At 42.8% G+C, this 7,139-nt stretch overlaps 1 pseudogene; it reads right to left on the bottom strand.

Annotated features, from left to right (window-relative positions):
- Nucleotides 1-428: 428 nt before the first annotated feature.
- Nucleotides 429-1,610, bottom strand: LOC102502328 (protein S100-A10 pseudogene; annotated as a pseudogene).
- Between the last annotated feature and the right edge of the window lie 5,529 nt (nt 1,611-7,139).

The raw sequence follows: 7,139 nt of genomic DNA, 5'->3' as shown, positions 1-7,139 counted from the left end.
TATATATATGTTTTTAACTAAAAAGGAATTTTATTTGTTGAGGGCAAGAGGAGGCAAATGATATAAAAATCAAAAACTTATCTGGCAGGGGACCAGCAGTTAGCGTAATGGCTATGTCACTGGACTCCCACGTAGTCGACCACGGTTTGCGTCCCGAACTCGGTGGCTTAAACTCACGCCGGGCGCGTGTGTGTGCGTGCCCAAGATCCCAAGAGGAGAATGGAGGAGAAGGGATTGCGGTGTGGCCACCCCCCCGGGGGGTAATTTCTCGCTTTCTGTCTCTCTGTCTCTGTCTGTCGGTCTGGTGAGCACACGCGCCCTATAGCAAAAATCCTCTCCAAAAAAAAACCCAAAAAACTTATCTGCCATTTGACTAACTTTTCTTTCTCTGCTTGTCCAATGGGAGTTGGATTTTCTTTGTCCATTTTCTAGGAGTCCTGATCTGCTGATGAAATCCGTATATGGGGTAGCTGCGAGTTGGATTCCTTAAGAGAACCTGTGGGAGAACACTTAGCAGGATGGGAGTCTTCGGTTGGTTCTGCCAACTTCTTTCCCTTCTGCTTCGTGGGCACTACAAGATAGTCATTGCATGTAGTGGTGAAGTCTGTCATTAGTAAAAAGAAGCCCTGGAAGCCCACTTTGCCATCTCAGCACTGTTCCAGGTCTTTCATTATATTGTCCACAGCCAGAGTCTTTTGGATTTTTCAAAAATCCTGGAGACTCCTCTTCCAGGAGTACTCTCAGGCCTTCCTTTGTCAAGTAGCCTTTGTCCCCAGCAAATCTGTGAAGTGTAGACATCATGGTTTCCATGGCATGTTCAATGTGAGAGGGCACATGGTGATATCTGTTGAAACCCTGGTAGGTTAGCAGGTGAGGACGTTGGGCAAGCTGGGATGCAGGGCAACGACGGAACCATATTTTAATTACCCATGCGTATATACTGCTTTTTACTTTTGTGATAGTAATCAATATGCTATAAGATATTCAACACTTTATTATAAAATGGGCTTTGTGTTAGATGATTTTGCTCAACTGTAGGCTAATGTGAGTGTTCTAAGCATTTTTAAGATGGGCCAGGACGGGGCCAGCAAGTGGCATGGTAGTTCAGGTGATGGACGCCCATATGGCCAATTGCGATTCGCGTTCTGGACTGGTGACTTGCTTTCTCACTTTCTCTCTCTCTGTTTCACTCCAGTGAGTGCAGAGTCCTATATCAAATTAAAATAATAATAATAAAATTAAGTAAATAATTCTTAAAAAAAAAAGACAAACTAGGCTAAGCTCTCATGCTAGGTAAGTTAGGAATATTACATGAATTTTTCCCTTATGATGTCTTCAACCTGTGATGGCTTTATTGGGATATAACTGCATCATGACTCAAGGCACATGGATATCTGGTCCATGAAATAAACACAGCCAAGGGAGACAGAATAATGATTTTGTTCCCCATGGTCCCTTAACACTGTGTTCTATGCGGCTAGTTTTTTCTCTGCTCTAGATGAAAAGCTCAGCAGTCCATTGACCTTTCTAACTCATCTTAGGTAATATGAGGTCAAAAGGTCATCAAATATAAAATTGTAAAAGAATTACCCTAAACAGAACCCGAGCATGACACTCAAAACCCTTCCTCCTTATGCCCACCTATATAAAAGACTTCTGTTAAAAGCTGTCAGGTACGTCTCTTAGCATCACTTAGATTTGCCTAGTTATATATTACAGATATAGTTTCCAACTTCTTTTAAATTAGAGTCATTCCCATTTCCTAGCTCAGGCCACTGGTAGTAAGCTTGCAGTTAGGGAAGTGTATATGGTGAGCTTTTTCATCCTGCAGCAGCTGTTTTTCCTTCAACTTGGTAACTGTGGTTTCTAATCCTCTTAACTGTAGTGGAGGAGGAGGTATGTGGGCTGGGATTATCTTATTTGACTGGCACACTTAAAAGTTGATTTCATACTCTTAGGATCTGATTGAAGTTAAAAGCCTCCTTCTTCTTGGGTGGTAGAATTGTGTATCTCCTTGGAAACCTCAACACTGGGTAGCTTTCACCTGGATTCGGGTAATATACCTCTCTGTGACTATGTACTGTGTTTTAAAGCATCACTGCCCTGAGGCATGTTGGCCTCTGTGGGTGACCTTATGATAAAGGAGCTTACATGTGGCTAATGTCTAATCATGGAAAACACTCTTGCATGCTTTGTGCCAACACATTTGGGAGTCAGACAGCTGTAACTTGCTGCCTGTCCTTCCTTCCTCCTGCCAGGAACAGCTAGTCGGCTCCATTCTGCATCTTGAATTTTTTTAGGTGGAAGTCAGACTCTGAGGCACTGCCTCACCCATACTCCCAAGCAAGGATTCCTGTCAGGTTCTCCACTGAAGCTCTCTATACAGGTTCAGGTGAGGGGGCAAATGAATCCTTCCTCTGGGCACTAGTGCTTTTCGTAGAAGATTGATCTCTATGAAACTTTCTCCAGAGCCCCCACACATTCTCTCCAAATTTCTTTCATGTGGGCAAAAAGTTTAAAAGCTTCTAATAAGTAGTCTTTAGTGTTTATTTTGTGTGTTGGTTCATTTCATGAGTTAACTTGATGGGGCCACGGGTGTCTAGATATTTGGTCAAACATTATTCTGGGAGTTCTCTGGGAGGCTGATTTTAGATGAGATTAAAGCTATATTGATAGACTGAATAAAATAGGTGGCCCTCTCTAACGTGGGTGGGCTTCATCCAAACAGTTCAAAGTTCGAATAAAATGTAAAGTCTGGGCCTTCCCCAAGTAAGAGAGAAATCCTTCTGCCCGACTGCCTTTGTAACTGGGGCATTCACATTTTCCTGCCCTTAGACACAAGCTGAACCATCAGTTCCTCCTAGGTTCTGAACCTGCCAACTTTCAGGCAAGAATCACACTATCACCTTTCCTGTATCTTCAGTCTACTGGCTCAGATTTACGTATGTACACACAACCTATTGGCTCTGTGTTTTCGGCGGTCTCCGACTAACAGACTTGGTGACCTATCTCACAACTCATTTTGTAATACTTGTTGCCTTATATTCTCAGCCAAATTTCCATTGAAGATCCCACAACATGGATTGCCCATAGCCTGGAGATTAAGGGAGCTAGATATCACATGGACAACTGCGTGGTTTGAATCTTGGTGCCAGCAACTTCAAAAACACAGTGTGTGTGTATGTGCATACCCCAAATCCTGACAAGGACTGAAGCCTGACCATACCACATTGAATAGTCTTCTCCTTTCTCTCATTCTCTGTCTGTCTCTCCCTGACACACTCATGCGCTCTCTGGCAATCAGAAAGAAAGCTCCCACCCATGTCTCATATGTAATGAGAAATGCCATGTGATAGGTGTTTGCTATGCATGTGTGGTGCAGAGATAGAAAAAAGATGAAAAGTCCTTCTCAAGTGGAGCTGTTAAATACGGTAGTAACAAATCACGTGTGGCTATTTAACTTTGAAGCAATTAAAATAAAATAAAAATTTTTAATTGAGTTACCCAGTGGCACTAGACACATTTCTTTTTTTTTCTTTTCTTTCTTCTTTTTTTTTTTTGGAGTGGTTTTTACTATAGGTCAAGTGCACTTGTCAGACAGACAGAGAGAGAGAGACAGAGAGAAAGAAAGCGAGAAATCACCACCCCCCCTCCCCCAGGGGGATGGCCATGCCACAATCCCTTCTCCACTCTCCTCTCGGGATCTTGGGCACACACGCACACGTGCTCAGCATGAGTTTAAGCCACCAGGTCTGGGACTCAAACTGAGGTTGACTACATGGGAGTTCAGTGACATAGCCATTACTCTAACTGCTGGTCCTTCTTTTCTTTTCTTTTCTTTTCTTTTCTTTTCTTTTCTTTTCTTTTCTTTTCTTTTCTTTTCTTTTCTTTTCTTTTCTTTTCTTTTCTTTTCTTTTCTTTTCTTTTCTTTTCTTTTCTTTTCTTTTCTTTTCTTTTTACTCTAACTGCTGGTCCTTCTTTTCTTTTCTTTTCTTTTCTTTTCTTTTCTTTTCTTTTCTTTTCTTTTCTTTTCTTTTCTTTTCTTTTCTTTTTAAGAGAGATTCTTGCTATTGGGTACTTGTGATTGCTAGAGATGTAAAGAAAGTGAGAAATCACCCTCCAGCAGGGGCAGCCATACTGTAATCCATTCTCCTCTTGGGATTTTGGGCATGCAGGCACACATGCCTGGCATGAGTTTCACGTCTCTAGATCTGGGACTCCAATCGCAGTCAGCCATGTGAGAGTCCGTGCCTCAGCTGGCCCCAGCACTAGGCACCTTCAGCTGCTCAGAAGCCACTGTGATGAGGATGAGGGCTGCTGTATTATACAGCATGGAGATGGACCATTCCCCTCATTGCAGAAAGTCCTACTGGGCAGTGTTGCTCTAGGTAAGTCCAAGTGCATTAGGGGGAACACCAGACCCTTCCTTCTGACCAAAGTATCACACGCTCTGGTTTATATCTTAATCCAGGCGTGAGGAACATTTGCCCTTCTATGAATATCACTCAGATTGCTTCTTCTCTCTGGGAAGCTCTTTTTCTTTCTTTTTTCTTCTTGCTCATCATCTCATTTCTCTGAAGTGGCCTTTATATTATGGAATATCTCATCCAGGAAGGATGAGATATTTCTCTTTGTTTTCAACATACCCCATCTATGCTTCCACTGTACCATTTATTGGGCATTAAATTGTTAGTGTTTATGTCTTCTTCCGAGTGTTTACCAGGCTCTGAGTGTCTTAAAGACAGGAAGCATTGTCTACAGCAACTAGCACAATATCTAGTGTGAAGACACACACACATTTCTAAGTGACTTAGTGGCAAAAATCCTCACTAGATTAAAAACCAGTGGATGCATTCACTCCTGGGTCCACCTAGAATCTAGTCTTAATGTGATTATTCCTAAGGTTTATGATTGTCCTGTTATATTCTCTTATATAATTTTATTGACCTACTGTGATAGGCTGAACTGTGTACCCTCGAAGTTTTCATGTGGAAGCCTTAGCCACTAGCATCTCAGACTATAACTCTATTTGAAAATAGGGCCTTTAAAAAGATGATTAAGTTAAAAAGAGAATGAAAGAAAGAGAAGAAAACAAAAGTTAAAATGAGGTCTTGGGGACCAGCAGTTGGCGTAATGGCTATGTCGCTGCACTCCCATGTAGTAGACTGCGGTTTGAATCCGGGACCTGGTGGCTTAAACTCACTCACGCCAGGCACATGTGTGTGCGTGCCCAAGATCCCAAGAGGACAATGGAGGAGAACGGATTGCGGCGTGGCCATCCCCCCAGGGAGGGGGGATTTCTCACTTTCTGTCTCTCAGTCTGTCTCTGTCTTTCTGGTAAACACACACGCCCTGTAGCAAAAACCTCTCTTAAAATAAATAAATAAATAAATAAAGAAAGAAAGAAAGAAAGAAAGAAGGAAGGAAGGAAGGAAAAAAAATAAAGAAAATGAAGTCTTTATGGTGGGCCCCCATACAACGTGACTAGTGTCTTTTTTTCTTTCTTTTTTTGCCTTATAACGTGTACTCGACAAAGAGGCAGAGACAGTGAGAGGGAAAGTGAGAAATCACCCCCTGGGGGAGGGGGATGGTCACACTGCAATCCCTTCTCCTCCTTTCTCCTTCTAGAATCTTGGGCATGCACACATATGCTCCCAGCATGATTTTCAAGTCACCAGGTCCAGGACAGGAACCACGGTTAGCCATGTGGAAGTCCAGTGACATAACCACTATACCATCTTGCTGGTTTTGACTAGTATCCTTTTAAGATGAGGATATTTAGGTCCAGCCTGATGGCATAGCTGGTAGTGAACTGAACTGCAACACTGAAAACTACATGGCCCACCATGGATGGGTTCAGATCTCCAGGCTGGCTAAAAACATGTCAGGTCCAGGTGATGCCTAAGATCCTGATGAGCTGGAAGGCTAGAGAAGGGGGATTTTGGTGTGATGGGACCCTGTAGATGGTACTTGTCTGACTCTCGCATGCAAACACAATGCTATATATCATGAATAACAGAAATCAACTTAAAAAAGAAGAGGTGATTTGGATATAGAGACAACAGGGATGAACCTACATGGAGCAAAAGCCATGTGATGACACTGAGAGAAAGTGATCACCTGCAAGCGCAAGAGAGAGGCATCAGAGGAAACAACCCTGCTGCCACCTAATCTTAGCCTTCATGTCCACAGTGTGAGAAAGGAATTTATGTTGTTTAAACAAGGCTATGGTATTTTGCTATGGCATTCCAGCACACTAAATACTTAGGAAGAGAATCGGTACATTCAAAACAATTTTCCAAAGTATTAGTATGTATATTAGGGTAATGTACTTTAAAAACAGAATTTTTAAAAAGTTTAATTCTTGAGAAAATTATATAGTAAAAGTTATCAATTGTGATCTGATGCATACTTTGAATGACAAGCTCCTATATACACAGGAAGCCAAATTCAAATCCAGTTTAAAAAGTTAGTATTTGGGGGGCCAGCAGTTAGCGTAATGGCTATGTCGCTGGACTCCCACATAGTCGACCGCGGTTCGAGTCCCAGACCCGGTGGCTTAAACTCACGCCAGGCACGTGTGCGTGTGTGCCCAAGATCCCGAGAGGAGAATGGAAGAGAAGGGATTGTGGCGTGGCCATGCCCTCTGGGGGGGTGACTTCTCGCTTTCTATCTCTCTCTCTCTGTCTCTCTCTGCCTGGCAAGCGCACGTGCCCTATAGCAAAAACCTCTCCAAAAAATGAAAAAAAAAATTAGTATTTGGCAGGATTTGCTGTTTGGCCTCAAGCTCCACTCTCAAGTTTAGGGTACTTGACTTTTTTTGTGAGGGTTTTCTTTCTTTCCTTTTTTTTTTTTTTTTTTGTTTGCTTTAGGGCATGTGTGCTTGCCAGAAAGACAGAAAGCAAGAAATCAGGCCCCAGGGGGATGGCCATGCTGCAATCCCTCCTCTTCCATTCTCCTCTTGGGATTTTCGGCATGCATACACACACCTAGCATCAGTTTCAAACTGCTGGTCAGGGACTTGAACTGCAGTTGGCTTTGTGAGAGTCTAGCACTTCAGCCACTACGCCACTTGCTGGCTGGCCCCTAGAGATACTTGACTCTACTTCCAGCTTTCTGGTCTTGTTTCTCTTGATGGG

The sequence above is a fragment of the Tupaia chinensis genome, unplaced genomic scaffold (genome assembly GCF_000334495.1).
Source record: "Tupaia chinensis unplaced genomic scaffold, TupChi_1.0 Scaffold000127_1, whole genome shotgun sequence".
In the NCBI taxonomy this organism is placed as follows: Eukaryota; Metazoa; Chordata; class Mammalia; order Scandentia; family Tupaiidae; genus Tupaia; species Tupaia belangeri.
This window is presented reverse-complemented; position numbering and strand designations above follow the sequence as displayed.